This window comes from Otolemur garnettii, unplaced genomic scaffold (assembly GCF_000181295.1).
Source record: "Otolemur garnettii isolate 467f Iridium unplaced genomic scaffold, OtoGar3 scaffold00134, whole genome shotgun sequence".
Lineage (NCBI taxonomy): Eukaryota > Metazoa > Chordata > Mammalia > Primates > Galagidae > Otolemur > Otolemur garnettii.
The window spans coordinates 4,057,111-4,067,061 of NW_003852529.1; the positions used below are offsets into that span (position 1 = coordinate 4,057,111).

The window sequence follows — 9,951 nt, forward strand, 5'->3', positions numbered from 1 at the left end:
AAGATGGAGCTATTGCCCTTACCAGAGCCTTACAACTAGGTAAAGATCGCAGACTAACATTTACACTGGCTCTAAAGAGGTCTGCTATGTCTTACATTCCCATGCAGTCATTTGGAAAGAGCAGGGACCTCATCGTACAAGTCACACAGACAGCCCCTCTTCACTGGGGAATTACAGAGGAATTCCCATTTGGGTTGGAAGGCTTAATCATTTGGGAGAGTAGGTCTTCTGATTTTTATATTTGGCAGTCCCGAGGCTTATATGTTGGAACTATAGTCATAGTGGGAATCCTGTCTCTGCCATTTAGTCTTTTATGCCATTTGGACCTAGGACAGGTCATTTGCAATACTGATTAGTTTGAGATAAAATTCTTGAAAACATCTCTAACATAATGTCCCCAAACTTGTGTTTAAAATCACTTAAATTCTGTTCTTGTACACATGTCCAAACAGATGGACAGATTACATCAAAAACTTCAGAACTCTGCTCGGTGCCTGTAGCTCAGTGGCTAGGGTGCCAGCCACATATACTGAGACTAGCAGATTCGAACCCAGCCTAGGCCTGCTAAACAACAATGACAAGTACAACAACAACAATAACAACAAAAAGCTGGGCATTGTGGCGGGCACCTGTAGTCCCAGCTAGTCAGGAGGCTGAGGCAAGAGAATCACTTAAGCCCAGGAGTTTGAGGTTGCTGTGAGCAGTGATGGCTACAGCACTCTACTGAGGGTGACATTGTGAGACTGTCTCCAAAAAACAAACAAACAAACCTTCAGAACTGAAAGGGTCATTTCACCATGACTGAGCGATTGAGTTAAAATAAAGAGTTTCTTAAGCTCTCTGTCTCTTTCTATTTTCTGTTTTCTTTCTTTCTTTCTTTCTTTCTTTTCTTTTCTTTCTTTTTTTCTTTTTTTTTGCAGTTTTTGGCTGGGGCTGGGCCTGAACCCACCACCTCCAGCATATGGGGCCAGTGCCCTACTCCTTTGAGCCACAGGCGCTGCCCCTTTTCTGTTTATTTTCAAAGTATAGTTGCTAAGTTTCTGGTATTGAGATAAACCCCATGTCTATGATATTACTAATTCAAGGTTACTCAGAGCAGCTAGTTCCAGCAACAGTATGGACACTAAAAATTTGTTTAAAACTAAAAAGAAAAAGAGGTAAAAGACCGTGCTAGCTGTTTGTCTCTAACAAAACCCCCATTCTGCATCTATTCTTGTTTTTTTATTTTTTATTTTTTTGAGACAAAGCCTCAAGCTGTCCTCCTGGGTAGAATGCTGTAGCATCACAGCTCACAGCAACCTCTAACTCCTGGGCTCAAGCGAGTCTCCTGCCTCAGCCTCCCAAGTAGCTGGGACCACAGGCGCCCTCCACAATGCCCAGCTATTTTTTGGTTGCAGCCGTCATGGTTGTTTTGACAGGCCTGGGCTGGATTCGAACCCGCTACCTTAGGTGTATGTGGCTGGTGCCTCAGCCACTTGAGCCATAGGCACCGAGCCTATTCTTGGTTTTAAGATGGTTCGTTTTCAAACTCTCCCTCTTCAAGACCCTCAACGGGACTCTCCATAGGGACATCTCTACCTCTCTAAGTCAGCAGAAAGAAGCTACAGAAGAAGGAAACTTCACCCATGCTCCTGGTTTCCTAGTTCATTTAATGAGAAGCTTAGTTTTAACCAAAAAAAAAAAAAAAAAAAAAAGAGGAGAGATGAAAGGACTGGCTTGCTAATAAACTAGTTAACAGAGAAAAATAAACTAACAGAAAGAAAGAGGAATAAACTCACAGCACACAATTGCCCCTTTGAAGAGAAAACTTACAACACAACTGCCCTTTTGTTTATCAGTTGCCTAACTTACTTTTGCTAAGATTTTGTTTTCAGGGTCTTAAAGAGCTCTAAGTGGACAGTAGGGGTGTAAACTCATCACTTCAGTTCCTGCCAGACCTCTTTTGTTTTCTTTTCTTTTTTTTGAGACAGAGTGTTATTTTGTCACTCTCGGTAGAGTGTCATAGAGTCACAGCTCACAGCAACCTCAAACTCTTGGGCTTAAGCAATTCTCTTGCCTCAGCCTCCCAAGTAGCTTGGACTACAGGTGCCCACCACAATGCCCGGGTATTTTTTTTTTTTTGGTTGTAGTTGTCATTATAATTTAGCATGCCTGGGCCAGGTTCAAACCCGCCAGCCCCAGTGAATGTGGTCCGTGCCCTCATCACTGAACATGGGGGTGCTGAGCCCTGACAGACCACATTTCAAGGACTCAGATAAGCAGCCTCACAGAGAAAAGAAAAAATAAATAAATAAGCGGATGCAGCAGCTTCATGGCCATTTTTGCTATGAGTTGGCAGGAGGGACTTTTTCTTTCCCTTTGTCCCAATGAGTACCGCAAACCTCCCATCCTCCAGGCCAACATTTCTCCCATCTTTCTTTCATGTCATACCCTTCCCACCTTTGGGAGGTAAAATAAACTTTTTCTTTAAAACTATAGGCAGTTCCTGGGTTATGAATCAAATAGGTTCTGTAGGTTTCTTCTTAAGTCGAATTTGTATATAAGTTGGAACAGGTAAATTTACCTATTACCTGTAATAACCTCCATTCATAAGTGTGAGTTGTACATAAATTGGATGCTTGTAACTTGGGGACTTCCTGTATTTTAATCTCTAGGGAGAGCTCTTCCCCAACCGCCATGTGAGTCCCCACCCTGACAACTCTCCGACAGCATCACTGATTTGCTTTGTATCTGTGTCTTCCCCTTCAGAAGAAAACACTTTGTGTGACTCTGGGCTCAGAGGAAAGCAGAAGAAAGTATCTTTCAAATTTAAAACTGTGGACCAGCAAAGTTCACCAGTTAGAGTCATAAGTAGCAAATAAGGACTGGGGACTAGTGGGTGAATGTCTTCTATAATTTGATTAACTCTCAAGGTCTCAGGTCCTGAACAAATCTATATTCCTTCTGGATCAGCAGGCTGGGTGTGTTATACAGGGATTGACAAGTCCAAATTGGAGGAAATCAGATGACTGAGGCTGGATTCCACTGTGCCTGTTTCCTAAAGCGGTATTGCTTTAAATGTGGGGGTGCTGTTCCTGCCCCAACCTTGACTTGCTCTGGACTGGCGGTCCTAGCCCTTCCTGGTCTCTCCCCACCCCCATACACACCTCTACACTCCTCATCTCTTCATGAAAGGCACCAGATTCAGAAGTTTCTGGTTGCCACAGCAAAGCCTGCAGGGCACAGGCCTGTTCTGGAGGCACTGATATTCAGTTATCCTGGGCTGGAGCTAACTTTGGCATTCAGTTTGGTCAACAGACCATGTCCCAGCAAAGGAACGGGGCACTCAGGCATATACAGGAAATTATGTTTTAAGAGGGTTTGGCCTAATTGGCACTCCAAAGGTTGGCTTTGTCAGGGTTTCTCTGAGACTCCAGTCACTTTTATCCTCTTCGCAGACAGTTTAGACAGCCAGGTGTTTATCACTGAGTAAGTGGTGCTACTATCGATCAGAAAGCCCAAAAGTTGATTTCCCATTGTCATCATGACCTGGGGTTCCACGTAGGAAATAGGGAGAGCACTGTCTGGGTTGGGAGTAACCTGTGGGCCCTGTCATTCCTGGTGTCCGTCCTCAACAATTCTATCTTCCAGCCTCCCAGCTAGCTCAGACATCTGGTGACTGAGGAGGGGATCCTTCCCAGCACTAGCACAGGCAATCTCCTCATTTGCAATAGGCACACTGAAGCACACAGTTGGATGTCCCTTTTTCTTGGGGTTCTGAGGCCAGGAAGGTCCTACCTTGGACAGAGCACGTGAGAGCGGGCCATGTCTTGGTACTAGAATTCCTTAACTCAAAGTAGCACCCAGAAGGTCAGTCTTCTGTTCCATTTTCCATTATTCTCTCTTTTCTATCACCTCATTATAATCAGTGAGCACCTTAAAAGCATTTCTACTAATTGAGATATAGGTATGGCCAAAGCCCCATCCATGTTTTTGTAATTTTCTCCAGATGTCAGGAGTACGTTGACTGGTGAAAGTCATATTTACCATTTTAGGATTTGATGGCATTTCCAGATCAATGTCCGTGTTTTTTCTCTATGTCTCAAAAATCCTCTGTATGAATTCCAAGGGGCCCATATTAGGTCTCTAATTTCTTGCACTTTATTAAGACTTAGCTGTTAGGCACTTTCTTGTGAAGGCCAGCCAAGATGCAGTCTCTGTAATGTTCAAGCTTAGGTCTGTCTCCATTGTTTTGTTTTTTTATTTTTGAGACAGAGTCTCACTATGTTGCCCTCAGTAGAGTGCAGTGGCATCACAGCTCACAACAACCTCAAACTCTTGGGCTTAAATGATTCTCTTGCTTCAGCCTCCCAAGTAGCTGAGACTGTAGGCACCTGCCACAACATCTGGCTATTTTTTCCTTGTAGTTGCCATTGTTGTGTAGCAGGCCAGGGCCAGGTTCAAACCCACCAGCTCTGATGTATGTGGCTGGCGCCCTAACCCCTGAGCTATAGGTGCCAAGCCTTGTCGTTTTGTTTTTGAGACAGAGTCTCACTATGTCACCCTGGGTAGAGTGCCATTGCATCACAGCTCACAGCAACCTCAAACTCTTGGACTCAAGTGATCCTCTTGCCTCAGCCTCCCAAGTAGCTGGGACTACAAACTCCCACCATAATGCTTGGCTAGTTTTTGAGATGGGGTCTCACTCTGGCTCAGGCTAGTCTCAAACTCCTGAACTCAGGCAATCCACCCACTTTGGCCTTGCAGAATGCTAGGACTACAGGCGTGAACCACCGCACCCAGCCTCCTATCTCCATTGTTAATATTCTATTCCAGGTGTGAGGTGGTTACATTTGAGCTGGTACCCTTACAGGGTTGCCAGGAGAGTTGGTGTGCATGCAGGTTGCTTTCTGCCTGGCCTTATCTAGGACCATTCTTTATTCCTCTGAGATCAGTAAGGTAATAAGCAGATTCTGAGCATCTGCCCAAGTAGGGTTGTGGGTTGCAAATACTGAGGAAAACAAGCTTTCTGTTTTTCTTGGGTCATCCTAGGGAAGTCAGAAAAGCAGACTACAGGATGGAGTCTGAAAAGTTAAGCTGAAGCAAAATAGCAAGTGTGGTCTGCTGAGATCACATTCTTCTTTACATACCCTTCCCCCACAATATTTTCCCTGATAATTATCTTAGATATTTTAGGTAAAATCACTTTTCTGTTATTTAAACATTTTACATTGTTAAAATGGAGACTACGTTGACTTTACTTCCTATCAGATAAAGTTAAAGCTTTCTAAGTTAGCTTCCTTGTATTTCATTATAGAAGTTATTAAAATTGCAACTGAGGTAAAACAGAATTGTGAGGCTACTCAGTAGAACAGCCCGGTGGAGGTGGGGACCCTGGTTCAGGGTGAGCAGCTTCAGCTTCCTATAACGAGAAAGAGGGAGAGTTAAATGGTGCCTCATGTAACCATGCAATCAGAATCATCTCGTAATGATTTTTGAAAAAAACCACAGATTTTTTTCCTCATCACTTGTCTTTTGGGTCATAATCTTATACCCCTTTTGTTTGGTTTATTTCACCGAAGTAGCATAAAACACTACACATCAGGATCTCATTTTTCTTCCCTTGTACAGAATAAATCTAACCGCAGGACTGTATTAGTTAAGGGATCCATTTACTAATCAAACAGTGTCACAACGGAAAATGTTTCCGAGTCGGCAGGGGCAGGCAAAAATTCCCAATTCTTAAGGAGGCGGCTGGCGGGATCCCTCCGGGGTGGCGATGCCTGGTCCCCCTTGGCCCCAGCTACCGAGGAGTCTCTGGTGATTTGTAGAGATGCCCATTCTCAAGAACGGACCCAAATCAAACATTTAATCCCCTCTACCTGGGAAGAAGCCCAAAGGGCCAGAGGGCGTAAAGCAAAACAAGTTAGGAAGTGGCTGTGCCTCGCCGGGGAACAGAAAGCGTCTGGGCACTGCGGCGCCCAGGGGAAGGATTTCAAAGACTGCGACGCACCCGGCACTTCCCCTTCGCGCGGGCGGGCGAGGCGCCGGGACGCCAGAGGGCGCCACAGTCCAGCGAATGCTCAGTGCGTTCGTACGTACGTAGACCATGACCGGGCAGACGCAGGTAATGATTGCGGCTTCCAAAGCCCTGCTCCGACCCCAAATTCTCTAGCGTACCTTCCAGACGGGACCCCTAGTCTCTGTCCAAATGGGAGGCAAGACTTCAATCTCTTCTTGAAGAGGACAGTTAGCCAGGACCCCCAGAGGGCCCCAAACCGGGAGGAGGATGGGAGACAGGTGTCGGACGCACACCGGATGCCCAGTACCAGGACCGCTTCTCCGCTGCAAGCCGAGTCTCTAAGAGCCCTGGGGCGAGGCTCGGCGCCAGCCACATACACCTGAGCTGGCGGATTCGAATCCAGCCCGGGCTGCCAAATAACAATGACAGCTGCAACCAAAAAATACTAGGCGTTGTGGTGGGCGCCTGTAGTCCCAGCTACTTGGGAGGCGGAGGCAGGAGACTTGCTTGAGCCCAGCAGTTGGAGGTTGCTGTGAGTTGTGATGCCATGGCACTCTACCCAGGGTGACATCTTGAGGCTCTGTCTAAAAAAAAAAAAAAAAGAGCCCCGGGTCGAAATCATCCTGTCGACAGACGTGGTCTCAGAGGTGACCTGTTTTTCAGAAAGGACAAGGGAACCCCTAAGGACACCCCTAAGTACACCCAGCCACGTGTCAAACCACGTGCCCCAAAATGGTGAGCCCGGTTTACCTGGCTGGCCCTTTGGCCACTGTCAGGTAAAGGCCAATATTCTGAGTCAGCAGGTGTGGCAACGAAGAGAGGTTTATTTCCCAAGGCGCCAGGCGAGGAGATGAGAGTGATTTCTCAAATCTACCTCTGGAGAATTTGGAGGCTAGGTTTTTCAAAGCAGTTTGTAGAAAAAGGGACAAGGAAATCAGGTCTGCTGATCAGCTGGGGATGAACTCATTATTTTCTTAGTTGGGAGATTTCCTGGGTAGGGGGTCTCAAAAGCTTTTTGGAGCCATTCCCACACCTATCTACAGGTCCAGTTGATGTCAGTATCCCCCACCACCAAATGCAGAGTCTGAAAAATATCTCAAAGACTCGTCTTAGGCTTTACTATAGCGATGTTTTCTATAGAAGCAGTTGGGGAAGTCACAAATTTTGTACCTATCAAGGAGGAGAGTGTCTAGTTAACTTCAGGCTCTATCTGTTCTTTTATAAAAATCAGATTTGATTACTATATATACCTTATGTTTTTACACTATTTTAATATGGGCAGTTTCAGCACCAGTGTCCAGAGTTACTATATCCAGTTTTCAAGTAAGAAGTATGAGACTTGGAAAGAAACAGGTAAGGATGATGCATACACCAGAAAAAAAGCAGGTGAGTGAAACAATGAAGGTTCACTCTGGGTTATTTACCTCAAAATTTCTCCTCAGCTTCCTTCTTCCCATTATCACCAGGAATGAAGGGGTGAAGGGCACCAGAGAGCTCAGGGGCTGAGAATAGACCTGAGGTCCAGTCCTAACGTGAATTGAGGAACCCAAAGAATTTTGTTGATGGGTGTAAGATCTCTCTGTATTTACTGTGTTAGTAATTGTAACTCAGACATTGCGTTAGAAATGCAACTGCTTTGGGCAAGGGGTGGGGTGGGGTAGGTCACACCTGTAATCCCAGCACTCTGGGAGGCCAAGGTGGGAGGATCTCTTGAGCTCAGGAGTTTGAGAGCAGCTTAAGTGAGACCCCTAAAAATAGAAAAATTAGCCAGGCATGGTGCTGAGCGCCTGTGGTCTCAGTTACCTGGGAGGCTGAGGCAGGCGGATCACTTGAGTCCAGGCGTTAGAGGTTGCAGTGAGCTATGATGACATCAGTGCACTCTAGCCAAGGACATAGAGCATGGCCCTGGTTTAAAAAAAAAGAAAAAAGAAACATAACTGCTTTCAAAGGACAATAGTACACTTAGTCTATGTTAACAGAGTAAACGTGCTTTGAGACAAATACCATCTCTCTATTTTCTTTACAAAGGGATGTTAGTGAGAAGAGCACGATGATGTCACATTTTTGCAAACCTCTTTGACGCCTGGCTTTATAGGAGTGAGCTGGAAATTCAAGAGCTTGTGCTCCATCCAATGTCAAGGTGTCTCTTTAAATCTCCATTCTTCCCTCAGGAGCTGAGGAGTGTGAGAAACACAGGTGATGTCCCAGTATTCTCTGAAGATAATTTTGGCTTCTCCCCTAAAAGGGTATCTGGGACCACATATCAAGGATCACTGCCCTGGGACAATCCGTACCTGAAAATAAGGGCTGAGGGGGTGGCGGCCCCCACAGCTCCCTCAGCATGTGCCCTACAGGGGGCAGGGCTGTGGCTGCACATCCTGGGAAGGGACCAGCAGGTGGTCAGGACTAAGCTCCTGCTCTTCCCCAGAACCACCCACTGCACTCTGGGGAGCGTTCTGCCCCTTATAGGCCCCTGTTAATGGTAACGAGGACAATAAGGAGAGCAGGTGTTTATCTATGATTTCCTGCATCTCGGTGCTGCTGTGGATATGAAGCCAGGTGATTTTAATGACTCTGTCAATGGGTCACATCATGACCCTCTTCTGCCCAAGCCAGAGGCTGTTTGGCCTACTCACCTGGTGGCTATTTAAGACAGAATGGGGAGTTTCTTGCCCAAAGCTACAAAGTGGAGGATTGGCCACAGCAAGGAGAAACTGTAGGAGGACTCTGACCCACCTTGGGGGTGGGCAGGGCTGCATTTGCTCAGTCTGCAGGGCCTCATCCTGGGATTGCTTCATTTTTGTCTGGCAGCTCCTGGGCAGGAAAAGAACATACTCTCTGCCCCTTCTACTGCTGGCATTGTCACCAACAGCAAGTTTACCCAACTGAACTGGATGGAGTGACATCTGGAGATGGCAGGGACAGTAGCTGCTTTTAGGGCAAAGGTCATCCACCAACTTTATCCTCAGGCCCACACCCTTTCCAGGACCTTCCATGGTCTCCACTCAGGGCTGTTTCTACAATGACTAGAAGCTCAGCCCTCTTCCATGAGTTGGAAGAAATCCTCATGGTGACCCATGTGCAGCTACATCACCTCTTTCAGAGACAGCATCAGGACCAAGGAACTCACTGTGAAAGCTGGTGGGAGTTTGGACAAGCCCCCAGGATGGTGGAGAAACACTTCCTCTGAGACCCTTCCTGTCTGTGCTGGGAGGGTTTGCAGCAGGCTCAAAGTCTCTGTGCTCAATGCAGTGGAGATTGTGCTGTGCGAGGAAGTGGACTCAAGTACGGGAGAGGGTGAAGACAGGCATGGGCAGCTGGACAGAGCTCTCCCTGGACACCTTAGGACCAGCTGGCACTAGGCATCTAGACCAGCGGTTCTCAACCTGTGGGTCGCAACCCACAGGAACTATATTAAAGGGCCACAGCATTAGGAAGTTTGAGAACCACTGATCTAGACAGAGCCTTCTGCCTGGTCACCTGACGACCTGCTGGAGAGGATCCTGCATGAGACTCAGTTAAAATGAGGGGAGAGGAGTCAGTCACCTCACAAGGAGCAGCGGGTGCTGGGGACACCAGCCTGTCTTGGTAAAGCCCTGGATCTGAACCACCCTCACTACCTTGGGGCTCAACTCTTCCCCCTAACCTGCTTCCTCTGGTGAAGCCCAGAGCAGTTCACTGTGGCCTTCACGTTTTCTCCCCACATGGGCCGGCAAAGCAGGATGTGACAGCCTTTGTCCATCCATGACGGCACGTGGGGGCCCCAGAAGTCAGGTGCTGCATGCTGGCATGCTGTCCTGAATGTGCAAAAGGGACAGTGAAACACATGTGCTTCCCCTGCAGGGGCTGGCGGGTGGGGCTGGGGGTGAGCCAGTGAGTGCCCTCCATTAGGGACAGAGTATTTGGCCCCTCAGAGTTCATAAGGCAAAGTCCCAACCCCAGGTGATGCT

The 9,951-nt window shown here is 47.1% G+C and overlaps 1 long non-coding RNA gene across 1 annotated transcript; it reads left to right on the top strand.

Moving 5' to 3' along the window:
• Nucleotides 1-6,053: 6,053 nt before the first annotated feature.
• On the top strand, nucleotides 6,054-9,715 carry LOC111727960. The gene is made up of 4 exons (XR_002775381.1): nucleotides 6,054-6,106; nucleotides 7,284-7,354; nucleotides 8,030-8,197; nucleotides 8,813-9,715. It is a non-coding gene; the product is annotated as an uncharacterized LOC111727960 (long non-coding RNA).
• The last annotated feature ends 236 nt before the right edge of the window (nucleotides 9,716-9,951 follow it).